The 13,685-nt window shown below is 42.7% G+C and overlaps 1 protein-coding gene across 10 annotated transcripts in view; it reads right to left on the bottom strand.

Annotated features, from left to right (window-relative positions):
• Positions 1–2,591, bottom strand: part of SSX2IP (SSX family member 2 interacting protein) — a 48,279-nt gene extending 45,688 nt beyond the window's left edge. For 4 of the 10 annotated variants that reach the window (XM_077120436.1, XM_077120441.1, XM_077120440.1 and 1 more), the window contains exon 1: positions 2,442–2,591. The gene's annotated coding sequence lies outside the window, so the exon portion shown is untranslated. Of the gene's footprint in view, positions 1–746; positions 1,105–1,606; positions 1,630–2,217; positions 2,348–2,441 lie in introns of those variants that run through there. The other 6 variants (XM_077120443.1, XM_077120444.1, XM_077120445.1 and 3 more) reach the window with 4 other exon arrangements.
• Positions 2,592–13,685: the final 11,094 nt, after the last annotated feature.

Here is a 13,685-nt window from a genome sequence, read left to right as displayed (position 1 = left end):
TAATGCAATTATTACTTTTTTTTTTCTCTCAATGCACTGCAAATTTCCTAGAAACAAATTCCTCAAGACAATATTCATTTCTTTATCTTCAGGTCTAGCAAATATCAGCTTAGTGTTTGATAATTGCTTATTGAAAGAAGAAATTATTAAAGCATAATTCTGTAAAGCTGTTATATAAAATAACAATATTGACACTGTCAAAAGTCATGATTTTAGGCTGTTCTCCATTACCAGTAATGAATGGGGCACTTCTCTATCTCATCCTACAAGCTCATGAAAATTCAAGATAATGCCTTCATTACTACCTAATCATAATCACAGAAAACACAAAACAGACCAAGATCGTATCAAAATCTCTGTGTCATAAACAAATGGCCAGACCAATAAAACTAAAAACAGGCATATTCACATCTATTGTAAAAGATATGGAAAAACAGCACTTAAAAAAGCCTTGGGGGTGGGCCACGGTGGCTCAGCAGGCAGAGTTCTTGCCTGCCATGCTGGAGACCCGGGTTCGATTCCTGGTGCCTGCCCATGCAAAAAACCAAAAAAAAACTTGGTATTGCTCCAATTCTGGCAGGTAAACTGAATTAAAATCATTCTATTCTGGGACAGTGTCTTTTTCTTTTATCATTCTTTTTACTCCTAAGTACATACCACATAAAGGCACCCAAAGTCTTCTTTTATGAAACCTGTATCAAAACTTGGCCAAAGAGCAGACTGTGTCAGGTTTCAGAAAACCTCACCTTCATAATTCTGACTTTGCGTTGGCCTCACAGCCTTTGGTAAATCATCTGAACAATTAACATTTTAGTTTTCTCATATACTGCTTGAGCATGTTGGGAATATAATGTGCTTTAACAAGTCTTGTCACAAGGCTCAATGTGCTATGAGGAGATCTTCACATTTCATCCTAGAATAACTAAGTCTTCGCACCTATCTTCAAGCTGTTTCAGCCATGTCACTTAATCCCAGGGCTTTATTATCTTCATTGCACAGATGGAAAGAGAGAAGGAAAGAAAGAGTATAAGACGACTTGGCTGAAGATGTCAGGCCAGTCACCAAAAGAGGCTTCACTTTAACTAGCAGTTCCTAATCCTCTTTTCAAAGAACTATTTCACTGACAGCAGAACACATGTCAAATTATTTCTTACCCTTTTTTACTAGTTTTGTTTGAATGAGTAACCAAAGATTCCTAGGCCTGTAGGAGATTTGGTGGATTAAGTTTTGCTGGCTCAATCCAAATTCATAAATCTCAAATTCTAAATTCCAAGATAGTATGACCTATGCTAAGTTTAAAGGCCTTTTTCTCTAATTCTTCGCAAATTTTATTCAGTCTCCTAAATGTGTCAAGTCATGCCTCCCTTTCCAGTTCACGTTCTAATTATAAGGCTTTTTCTTCCATTTCAACAGTAAGACAATCCCCCTGCACCATGAAGGGTTCCAAGGCATCCATTCACAGACCTAGACTCCAATCTGAATCGTTTGAGGGGCACAGTAACTTAAAGCCTTGGAAACCCGCAACCTCACACGCGTGACCCACCCTCTGAGGGGTACCACTCCTAATTCTTAACTGAATATGGAGTACAGAAAAGGGAAAACCTACTTCTCTCAGATCAAAGAACTACATCAACCTTGCTAGTGAGGACACCTTGGCATTCACAACTACGTAAAATGAGATCATCTAAGGATTCCCATTATTACGTGTGCAGAGAGAAAACATGACTTAATGGATTCTGATTCCTGGGCCCAAGAAAGAGACTTGCATAACTGGGTGAGCAGCATAGGTTTAAAAGGGTGCAGGGTGCTCACAGTTCAGTCCACTGTACGATAAAATTCTACATCAAAATGTTCTCACACATGCCTGCATCACTGATGATGTGCTTTCTCCTAGACTTTTAACGAGACCACTAGGAAGGTTTTCTCATCCTGCAGCGGACACGGGCCTCCCAAGGTCTCATTTTAACGACAGCCTCTGGTGGTTTAGACTCACAAACTCCTGAACCCCGAACCCCGCAGTCCCTACAAACTCGGCGAAGGACACACTGCAGCTCCAAATCTGCCATCCCCTCCTCCCACACGTCTCCGCGTTGCTCGTCATTCCACGCCAAACACCCGGAGACTGTTTGGGGCGCCTCCCGCAGACCCCGGACCGAGCCCTCCGGAGAACGTAAGGCGGCGTCCACCAGCGGGAGCGGCCCCCGCGCTGGAACCTACCTCCCACCTCCAGCGCTCTCCCGCACCGTCCAACCGCCCCAACGGTCGCGCAGAGCCTCTCGCAGAGCCGCGGGGCGTCGAGCCAGGTGCAGGCGCTCACCTCCTCGCCCGCCCGCCCCGCGCCGGTGCCGGCCCCCCGCCCGCACCCAGCCCCGTCTGCGCCGCTCTCCCCTCCGCGGACGGGCGGGCGCGTCACAATCCCCGCTGGGAGCGAGGCTGCTCACCGTCACAGCCCCCGGGAGCGGCGAGGAGTCACCGCTCTGCGTCCAAGACAGCCTCCTGCACCCCCGGGGGCCCTTACAGCCGCGGCAGGACGCAGCGCCTCGCGCGCCGACGGCCCCTCCTCCGTCCCGGGCTCCCGCTGGCTCCGCCCCGCGCGGGGCTCTGCTCCGCCTCCCGGCCCCTGCAGGTTCGCTAGGTTCCCACCCCGCCCCCGCGCCGCCGCGTCGCCGCCGGCCGGGCCGCCTCCCATTGGCTGCGCCAGTTGCTAGGCGATGAACAACCGCGGCCTGCATTGGTCCGGTGGGGCCTCCGGAGTCTCCTCCCCACCTCCAAAAAAACTAGGAGAAAAAGAAAACCTTATCCCTAAGAGCCGGAGCGGGATGCGGGAGCAGCTGTGGCTGCGGCTGCGGCACCTGTTACGCCCTGTGATTCACCCTGCCCGGCTCTGCTCCCCACCCCCTCCTCACGCCCGCGGACCTCCGGGCCGGGGGCTCTGAGGGGGAAGTGGTTATGGCTGCGTAAAACATGTTTTCGGAGCCCAAATGAACCCCAGCACCCATCCAAGGATCAAAAAGTGCATGCTCCCCAAATTGCCACGTGCGTTCGCAAAAGAGGAGAAATAAACCAAACAACGGCCGGTACCTAGAATTAGGTCAGGCCCAAGGGAAGGGAGGATCAAGCGTCGGAAATCATGGATGCAAACAAACCCAAACCCAAAAGTACGTGTACAATAAGGGCAAAGAAACGGACCTAGCAGAAGACAGCGGGATAAGGGAAGACTATAAGAAATGGTATTCGTAAACTAGAAGTTTATGCAAAGATATTCAACACCCACTCAACAAAATATGTGCAGAGAAAATGTACGCTTGCTTCAGTGGTGCCAGGGTTAGAGCCGCCCCTCCCCTGTTCAGTGTAAGCATGTAAAGGAAGAGGCCAGAGAAAGGAAAGAAATGGATGAAGAAATCACAAACATATGAGTTGAGTTAAAAAACACAAAGATGTAATTGAGTGGATTTTTGTCATTTATATTTTTTAGTGAAGCTAAAAGATTTATTAAGGAAGAAAAATGGGAGATTTGGCATTTTAAGGAGGCATCTAAGAGCGTTGTATGAGACAAGAACAAGAAATATTAATACTGAACAACTGGGGAAGAACAGTTCCCCTCCCAGTATCCCTAATCCTGGATGAAGGATTAAAGTGAGAAAATGAGCAATACATGGGGACTATATTAGTTTTCAAGAGCTGATTTAAATGACCACAAACAGTGTGGTTGTAAACAACAGGAATTTATTCCCTTGCAGTTCTGAAGGCCAGGAGTCCAAAATCAAGGTGTCATAGATTCCTTCTGGATGCTCTGAAAGAAAATCCATTCCATGCCTTATACCTTCTGGAGGTGCCAACAATACTTGGTTCCTTGGTTCACAGACTGTGTTAGATTGCCAGCTGCCAGAATGCAATATACCAAATTGGAATGGCTTTTAATAGGGGGCACTTAAAAGGTCCCAAGTTTACAATTCTAAGGAGGGGAAAAGTGTCCAAATGAAGGTACCCACAAGAGCTTACTTTCATTCAAGGAAGGCGGATGGATCAGGAACACCTCTTTCATCTGGGTAGTCACGTGTCTGGCATTTGCTGGCCCCTTTCTCCTGGGATCCATTGCTTTCAGCCTCTGCTCCTATGAAGGTTCCTCACTTTACTTCTCCAGTACTGGCTTTCATCTCTTGGCTTCCCTTGGCTGTCACCAAGTTCTGGTTTGCTTAACATTTCATGGCAACATCTGCTGGCCTCCAAGCATCTCCAAACATCAGTATCTCTGCTCGCCACATGTCCACATCTGTGTCAGCTTTGCTGTGAAGTTTCTCTTGGCTCTGAAACTTCTGTCATTTCTCTCGTTTCTGTCTTTTCTGTAGGCTCTGCCTGCTCTGAGCTCTCTCCAAAATGTTTTCCTCTATTAAAGGATTCCATTAAGCTAATCAAGACCCACCCCAAATGGGTGAAGTCACATCTCCAGCTAATCAGAATTAATACCCCCTCCAATCAGGTGTGTCACATCTCCCTAGAGACAATCTAATCAAAAGACTCCAACCTACAAAACTGAATAGGGATTAAAAGAAACAGTTGCTCCCACAAGACTGGATCAGGATTAAATCATGGCTTTTCTGGGGTGCGTAATAGATCAAACAAACCAGCACACAGACCATCACTCCCAACCTCTGCCAACTCTTTGCATGGCTTTCCATTGTGTGTGTCTTCTTCCTCTCTCTTCTAAAAACACTTGCCATTGGACTTAGTGCTATTCCAGGATGATCTTATCTGGAGATCTTTAACTGGATTGCAAAGACCCTTTTTCCAAATAAGGTTATATTCACAGGTTCTGGGGGTTCGTATATTTGGGGACCAACATTTAATCACTACAAAGACCCAGAGAAATCCTCATATTTGACCTAAGCCATCTGATGGCCAGGCTAGATGCTACAGAGCATAATTGAAAGATAGCCAAATAGTCCCTCAGGCCCATCACTGTAAGGATACCTTTAGCCCAGGACTTCTGGGGAGGCGAAACTAATTATTACCTTGCTCCCTAATCTAGAGCAATGGTGGGGTGGGGGTAGAGGAATCCCCCGCACCCAAGATGGGTTTTGAAATTTAAATTGTCCACTCCGCAAAATCCACACCCCTGTCCACCTCGAGAAGCAACTTAATGTGAAAGCTTCTCTTTGAAATAGAACTTAAGGCTTCATTTTGACCATTCCCTTCCTCACAGTTCAGTCAAAAGGTGAGGTTTCACTCTCTGATTAACTAGAAGAGTTGAGATAATTCAGTAAGCAGCATCCAGCATTTCCTCTTAGTGTCCTACTGACTAACAGAGTCAGATTTTACAAAATTTCAGGGCAGGCTGACACGAGCTCGGTGAGACCGGTCCTCTCTCCAGACCCAGGGATGGATCAGGTCTGAATAAACCAGTGGTTCTCCAACTGTTGATCTCAGGACCCCTGTACACTCTTAAAATTATTGAAGGTTTAAAGAGCTTTTCTTTATTGTGGGTTATAGCTATTGATATTTATATTAGATTTTAAAACTGAGAAATTAACAAATATTTATTTAAAAAAAATACATAATGACCTTAACATAAATATTACATTTCATTGAAAAATAACTATATTTTCCAATAAGTTAGTAAAAGGAGTGGTATAGTTTGAAAGTTTGCAAATACCTTTTAATATCTGGTTAATATAAGGCATCTGGTTTGTCATATCTACCTCAGCATTCAATCTCTTGCAGTCTTTGAGGTAGCTTCAGAAAACCCCACTGTATACTTGTAAGAGAATGAGAATTTTAAAAGTAAATAAGATCTTAGAATTATAATAAAATTACCTTTTCCTTAATCGTCCCCGCTATCAATTACTAAAGCTTTTCTAGTACCCCAAACAGCAACTCTGTACCAATTTAGCATTAACTCTCAATTCCCTACCCCCACCCCTGCCCCTGATAAATTGGATTCCAGTTTCTGATTCTATTAATTTGTTTATTCTATTTCCTACAGTGAGATCATAAAGTATTTGTCTTTTTGTATCTGATTTACTTCACTCAACATGATGTCTTCAGAGTTCATCCATATTGTTACATGTATCAGACTTCGTTTCTTTTTATGGCTGAAGAATATTTCATTGTATGTATATACCATATTTGATTTACCCCTTCATCTGTTGTTGGACATCTGGGTTGCTTCCACCTTTTAGCAGCTGTGAATAATGCTGCTATGAACATTGGTGTGCAAATAATCTGTTTGCGTCCCTGCTTTCATTTCCTTTTGGTATATATCTAGCATGGGGTTGCTGTGTCATATGGTAAATTCTATACTTAACTTTCTGAAGAACTGCCAAACTGTTTTCCACAGTGGCTGCACCATTTTAGATTCTCACAGCAATAAGCTAGTGGTCTTATTTCTCCACATCCCCTCCAGCACTTATTTTCTTTATTTTTTTTTAAACACTAGCCATTCTAGTGGGCATGAAATGGTATTTCATTGTGGTTTTGTTTTGCATTTCCGTAATGGCTAATGATACTGAGCATCTTTTCATGTGCATTTTGGCTACTTGTATATCTTCTTTGGAGAAATGTCTATTAAAGCATTTTGCCATTTTTTAAATTTAGTTGTTTGTCTTTTTATTGTTGAGTTCTTTTTCTTTTTATATTCTGGATATTAAACCCTTATTGGATATATGGTTTCCAAATATTTTCTCCCATTCTGTAGCTTGTCTCTTTACTCTCATGGTGAAGTCCTTTAATGCACAAAAGTTTTTCATTTTGATGAAGTCCCAATTATATTTTTCCTTTGTTGCCTGTGCTTTTGGTGGAAAGTCTAAGAAGTCATTCCCTAACACAAGATCCTGAAGATGCTTCTCTATGTTATCTTCTAGGAGATTTATAGATCAGGTTCTTATAGTTAGGTCTTCGATCATCTTGAGTTAATTTTTGTATATAGTGTGAGATAAGGGTCCACATTTATTTTCTTGCATAAGGATATCCAGTTTTCCCAGTACCATTTTTTGAAGAGACCATTCTTTCCTAATTGAGTGGACTTGACAACATGTCAAAAATCAGTTGGCCAAAGATATATAAAAATAATTTTGGCTTAACAGACACTCGTATTTTGAGAGCCATTGGTCTAAACCAAACTTGCTATTCTGTCTCCGGTACTTTGTCAGTGACATGTTTAGGGGCTAAGCTTGTGACCTAGTTTTGGCCAGTATATAATGGCAAATGGGAGGTAAGTATGGAGGAGCTTCAGGAGAAGGGTTGTATCCCTGAGAATGCATAAGAAGACTTTTCCTTACTTCTTACCTTGGCCATCTTCTATTGGGCAGGATATATTTGGAGCCATGGTGGCAAACATGAGCAGAAAGCAGGAAAAACATAGGAAAGGTAACTTGGAACACAGATGTCACAGTGACTGAGTAAACTACTCTGGTTCTGCATACCTTCAGACTGCTTGTTATATGAGATAGTAAACAGCCTTTGCTTAAGCCATGTTGGATCAGGTATTCAGTTACTTGGAGCCAAGAAAGTCCTGAATGGTACATAGGACAAGATAAGAGATGATTTAGCTGTAGCCTGAAAGTAGTCTAAGGATACTTTGAACTAAAAGAAATTAGGTTGAATAGAACTTTGCTATGGTAAAGAGAGATAAAGGAGAAAGATACAATCTGGGTATTTGTATTAGTTAGTGTTCTCTAGAGAAACAGAATCAACAGAAAATATTCGTAAATATAAAATTTATTAAAGTGTCTCATGTAACTGTGGGAACATAGAGTCCAAAATCTGTAGGGCAGGCTGTTAAGCTGATGATTCTGATGGGGGGTCTGGATGAACTCCACAGGACAGATTCACTGGCCGAAGCAGGAAGAGAGCCTGTCTCTTCTGAATCCTCCTTAAAAGGCTTCCAGTGATTAGATTAAGCATCACTCATTGCAGAAGACACTCCCTTTGGCTGATTACAAATGGAATCAGCTGTGGATGCAGCCGACATGATCATGATTTAATTCTATGAAATATCCTCATAGCAACAGACAGGCCAGCATTTGCCCAACCAAACAGGTACTGCCACCTGGCCAAGTTGACACATGAACCTGACCATGACAGTATTTAAAAAAAAAAAAAGCTCTACCTTTGCTGTGTTCCTCTCTTTTAGCAAAAGTAGGGGGATGTGACTATGAACTGTTTTTTTTCCCGAAAAACATCCCATCTTCTACCTTTGCTCCTCTATAGGCTATTATCATCACAGCAGTCAGATAATTATGTCAGAGCATGTCACTAGTCTGCTTCTGCTTCCCTCACTCAGCATTAATTCTTACTATGTTAAAATTCTTGCTGTGGTTTTAAGGTTCTCATGATCAGCCCTCCACCCTCCTTTCCTCTCTGACCTCATGCCCTACTACTCTTTCCCTTACTCCTTTGACTAACCACTAGCTGCCTGGCTGTTCTTCAACCTTACCAGATACATTCCTGCCTCATGGCCTTTGTACTGGCTTTTTCCTGTGTTTGAATGCTCTTCCCTTTAACATCTATTTTACTTACTTCTCCCTTTCCAGCCTGTTCGAACACCACTTTCTTTGTAAGGCCCAACCTAAAAACATTGTTTAAAATGGAAACTCTTCTCCAGCTATCCAAATGTCTCATATTGCTTTCATATCTTCTTTAACCATACAATATAATTTCTTTCTTATTTTATTTTATTTATTTATTTTTTTGGTGGTGATGGGAGGCTGTCTCTCTCCTCCATTAGAATGTAAGCCCAGGAGGAAAAGGGACTTCTGTCTGCTTTGTTTACTGATGATTATCTTCTCCACACAGATGTCAGAATCATCTTTCAAAAATCAGATACCTCCACCCCCACCTCCGGCCCACACATACTCCCTTAAAGCCCATTGATGGCCTCTCCTTGTATTTAGCATAAAATTGAACTTCCTGCCTAGGCCTGCACAGCATTATCTGGCCCCTGTCACCTTTAACCACTCTTGCCTTGACACACAAAGTGCAGCCAGCCTCAGAGTCCCCTTTCCTGTCCCCTGGCCCTTTGTTCTTGCCGTTCAGTTCTCCTAGAAGCCTCTTCCCACAAGGGTTCACATTGATCAGAAGGAGTGACACCTACCACCACCTCCAAGGCAGGAGTCTCCCGTCTTGGAGGACAAGAAAGCCCACAGATGCCTGCCACTGGGAACAGCAGTCCCAGTGTCCCAACCACCACGGTTTGCAGGTGTCTGGGTCATCAGCAAAAGCACAACTCAAACATACAATGGATGGAATGATGTTTACTCACATGGAGAAGAGACAAAGCAAGGTCAGCTCAGTAGTGGGCATCAGTATGCCGTGTCCAGCAGGTCTCACCCCATGAAGCAGAGAGGTGGATGATCTACACAAATTTTGTGCTTGTGTCTTAGTGGAGGGACCCTGCTCCCTCCCCACTAGGAGCAGGCCTAGCAGAGGGGGGTGAGTAAGGTGCCATAAAATGTACATACTTTATTCAGGCTGTCTCCAGTGAATGTTTCCAGATGTTCTGGGCAAAAAGCCCAAAGGTCCACTATCTGTTAGGGGATGTGTTTTACCTCAAGGCCCTCTGCAGAAGGGAGTCAGCCCACATTTACCATCCCATCGTAGGAGCCAGGGCGACAACACAACTTGTCCCAGGCACAGGGCTTCTTTGTGGGTAACAGGGAAAGGCCGCAGGCTGCACTCAGAAGGTTCCCTATCACAGTTCAAGGATCTGGTTCTTTTTCATCATTCAGGTCCCGCCTCTATATGTAAAGCAACCTTCTCAGGCTTGGAAACCAGCCCCTCAGTTATTTTGTTTGCTTCCTTTCTTGTGGTCTGTGTCCTCAGGCTAGAACGTAAACACCACGAAGGCAGGCACTTGGTGATTACCCAAACCTGGCACCCAAGGTTTGCCACCAAGTGAGTTAGGGAGATGAATAGGAGGAAAAGAGCATTGCTGTACATTTTATTAACTTCTGTAACATGGAATTTTACAAGTATGTATTATTGTGATTTTCAAACATTTTAATTTTGCTGAAGTAAATAGGACCTAGTTGTAATATATAAAGTTAATACCACCCCCAAGCTGGGCTCTGTTCATATATGTTCCTCAGAGACAACGTTTCCAATATCCCAGCAACATTCAGGCTGCTCGGCTTCCACTAATATTCAAGTTTGGATAATAATAGACCAAATTATAAAGGGCTTCTGCTCTAATTCATACCATCTGGATTATTTCAATAGCAGCAACAATTTCTGGATCTAGTGAACATTTCTTGTTAGGGCCTGTAAGCTATTATAAATGAGAGTATGGGCTGAGTCACCACTTGCTTAATAATTCTGCTTTATTAATTCTGTGTTCTGGTGAGAACCTACCTTTCCAAGGAAGCAGAGTGGGTAAGTGAAGTCTTTTGCTTGACACTCTACTAGGTACTTTCAATCCCTGGCCTCATTTAATTCACACATTAATTTAAGGTTGTTTGTAATTAACTGCAAAATAATATGAGACAGATTTCAAAGACCCAGTGTGCTGGTTTGAAAGGAAGCATGTCCCCTAAGAAAAGCCATGTTTTAATATAAGTCCCATTTCATAAAGGTAGAATAATCCCTATTCAATACTGTATATTTGAAACTGTAATGAGATCATCTCCCTGGTTGATGTGATTTAGTTAAGAATGGTTGTTAAACTGGATTAGGCGATGACATGTCTCCACCCATTTGAGTGGGTCTTGATTAGTTTCTGAAGTCCTATAATAAGAGAATAAGAGATTCAGAGAGATTCAGAGAGAGCAACACTACAAAGCAGAGAGTCCACCAGTCAGCGACCTTTGGAGATGAAGAAGGAAGACGCCTCCCGGGGAGCTTCATGAAATAGGAAGCCAGGAGACAAAGCTAGCAGATGATGCCGTATTCGCCATGTGCCCTTCCAGCCGAGAGAGAAGCCCTGACTGTGTTCGCCATGTGCCGTCTCACTTGAGAGAGAAACCCTGAACTCCATCGGCCTTTCTTGAGTGAAGGTAACCTTAATTGTTGGTGCCTTAATTTGGACATTTCCATGTCTTTAAAACTATAAACCTGCAACTTAATAAATTTCCCTTTTTAAAAGCCATTCCGTTTCTGGTATATTGCATTCCAGCAGCTAGCAAACTAGAACACCCAGTGACTTCAGAGTCCTCTCTGAGGACTGGAGATCAGGAATACTCCAAGGAAGAGAAAGAATTGGGACAGGGCCATGGGGCCTTCTTCATTCTGCAAGCCTGACAGTTGTTCTGAAGGTTGAAAAAGCCCACAAACCAAAAGTTGCCAGCTCTGCTTTCTGATTTCTAAAAGGGATCTCTGCATCACACTGCATTTCCAAAGATGACTCATTTATGGCCAATCCCTTTGGATTTGGGCCAGTAGTAGCCTGGCTTGAAATGCTAGTGCCATTGGCTAAGTGCTGACTGAGTTTGCAGAAAAAGCAGACCATTGCTGCTCCCTTCTCCTCCCACCTCCACCCGGGTGAAAATCCCCAGAAAAGTAGACTATACCCTTCACCACCACCACATACACAGAGACATATAGAACAGCAGGCAATTTCCTGATAACCCTCTAGGTGTTCCATTTCTAGCTCCTTAGATTTTTGAGCGGTCTGCTGAGTGAGTGTGTTTTGTCCTTTCTTTGAGTCCCCTTTTGGAACTAAAACACTCGATGAAATTTATTGAGCTCTAACACTTTAGTTCTCAACTTTCCATTTGTCTCCAAATTGATTTAATTTTAAAATATGCTGTGCAAAACTTGATTATACATAAATTATTTAAGCAATTGATAAGGTACTATCACAGAAGGGTTCTCAGTACCAACCAGAGTACTTCTCAAATCCTATACTTGCAGGAGAGAAGCATACCTCCTTTAGTGTACACACATGCAAAATATATACACACACACACACACTTGACAGGTAATAATTTTGAGCATTCAGGAGGATTTCTCAAAATTCTGATATAACACTTTGATCAGGTTAGTTCAAGCCCTAGATACAACCACATTATTTTCAGTAACCAATCATACCAGTATAATATGATTTTTGTATTTTTACTGCAAATCAGTGAGGTTTCATTACATACTACCTAGAATTTCACTTTTTAAAAAATTAGTCATCATGTGTGTCTCCTCCCAGTTCTCTCCTCCAGCCACCTTGTTTTCCCTTCACTCCTTCTGCTTTAATTTTCTAGGGATGCCAAAACAAAGTACCAGAAAGTGGTGGCTTAAAATAGTAGAATTTTGTTGTCTCCGTTCTAGAGGCCAGAAGTTTGAATTCAAGGTTTCAACAGAGCCATGTTCCCTTTGAAACCTGTAGGAGAGAATCCTTCTTTGCCTCTTCTAGCTTCTGGTGTTTGTCAGAAATCTTTGGCATTCCTTGGCTTGTTATGTGCATAACTCCAATCAATGCATCCATTTCTACATAGCTTCTTTCTTGTCTTCATCTTTACAAGGCATTCTCCTCTTCCTCTCTGTTTGTCTCTTCTCCCTTTCTTTTTTTTTTTTTTTGCATGGGCAGGCACTGGGAAATGAACCCAGGTCTCTGGCATGGCAGGTGAGAGTTCTGCCTGCTAAACCACCTCAGCCCTCTTCTACCCTTCTTATATGTACTCAAGTCATAATGGATTAATGGTCCACCCTATTCCAGGATAGCCTTACATTAACTTAACTGAGCCCATCTACAATGACCTTATTTCCAAATAAGAACACAATCTCAGGAACTGCGGATTAGAACTTCAACACAGCATTTAGGGGGATACAATTAACTGATAACACCTTGTTTCCATTATGCCCATTGTGCTGGTTTGAAAAGATGAAAGCCATGTTTTAATCAAAATCCCATTTCATGGGCGGGCCACGGTGGCTCAGCAGGTAAGAATGCTTGCCTGCCATGCCTGAGGACCCGGGTTCAATTCCCGGTACCTGCCCATGTTAAAAAAAAAAAAAATCCCATTTCATAAAGGTAGAATAATCCCTATTCAATACTGTATCTTTGAAACTCTAATCAGATCATCTCCCTGGAGATGTGATTTAATCAAGAGTGGTTGTTAAACTGGATTAGGTCTTCACCCATGTGGGTGGGTCTTGAGAAGTTTCTGGAGTCCTATAAAAGAGGAAACATTTTGGAGAATGAAGAGATTCAGAGAGAGTCAGAGAAGAACGACAGCCACGAGAAGCAGAGAGCCCACTAGCCAGTGACTTTTTACGTCTCCCGGGGAGACATGAAATTTCAGATTTTGAAAACATTGATGTCAATTAAAATATAGAATTGATTTAAAGTTACAGCTTAAGACTTAAAATCATATGAGAATCTGCCTGTCCCTTTAAAAAGAAAAGCAATTGCGTTCTGGTTGCTGAGCTCTCTCAGATTTATTTTATCTTAGCAGCTGTTCCTGAAGTCGATGTTACTCAGATGAGGGTTTTCAAGCTCTTTGTTATGTTTTTCAACTCATTGTACAGGCTATTAAACACAAACCCCAAATTTAGCATGGGTTGAGAGTGGGGACTTTGGAAATATTGGAGAAATGAAATAATACTGAAAAACACTCTATCCAATTTTCATTTAATAAAGATAAAACTATTGAATACCATCTGTCTGAAGCCTCAGTAACAAGGCGAGAATCCTGAACCTCTAAGCACCAAAAGTAGGATGATATATTTAGTAATAAATGTGTGGGGGTGGGGTGGGGGGT

This window comes from Tamandua tetradactyla, chromosome 11 (genome assembly GCF_023851605.1).
Source record: "Tamandua tetradactyla isolate mTamTet1 chromosome 11, mTamTet1.pri, whole genome shotgun sequence".
Taxonomy (NCBI): domain Eukaryota; kingdom Metazoa; phylum Chordata; class Mammalia; order Pilosa; family Myrmecophagidae; genus Tamandua; species Tamandua tetradactyla.
The sequence above is the reverse complement of the archived record's forward strand: the minus strand, read 5'-3'. Positions and strand labels throughout refer to the sequence as shown.